The sequence below is a fragment of the Mandrillus leucophaeus genome, unplaced genomic scaffold (genome assembly GCF_000951045.1).
Source record: "Mandrillus leucophaeus isolate KB7577 unplaced genomic scaffold, Mleu.le_1.0 Scaffold9, whole genome shotgun sequence".
Classification (NCBI taxonomy): Eukaryota; Metazoa; Chordata; class Mammalia; order Primates; family Cercopithecidae; genus Mandrillus; species Mandrillus leucophaeus.
Genome location: NW_012109807.1, coordinates 9,497,320 through 9,497,726, shown reverse-complemented (window position 1 = coordinate 9,497,726; position 407 = coordinate 9,497,320).

Genomic DNA, 407 nt, shown 5'->3' with positions numbered 1-407 from the left:
GGCAGATCACGAGGTCAGGAGATCAAGACCATCCTGGCTAACACAGTGAAACCCCGTCTCTACTAAAAATACAAAAAACTAGTCAGGCGTGGTGGCATGTACCTGTAGTCCCAGCTACTCAGGAGGCTGAGGCAGGAGAATCTCTTGAACCCTGGAGGTGGAGGTTACAGTGAGCTGAGATCCCGCCACTACACTCCAGCCTGGGTGATGAAGCAAGACTCTGTCTCGGGGGGGAAAAAAAAAGAAGTCCTTGAACGCCTTGTCACTGTTTGCTGTCTCCAGTTTCTCTTCTCCCATCTTCTCTTGAACCACTCCAGTTCAGCTTTCTCCCTTACTACTCTAGGAAAACTGTTTTTGTCAAGATCACCAGTAACCCTAGGTTCTAAATCCAATGATGGGTTCTCAGT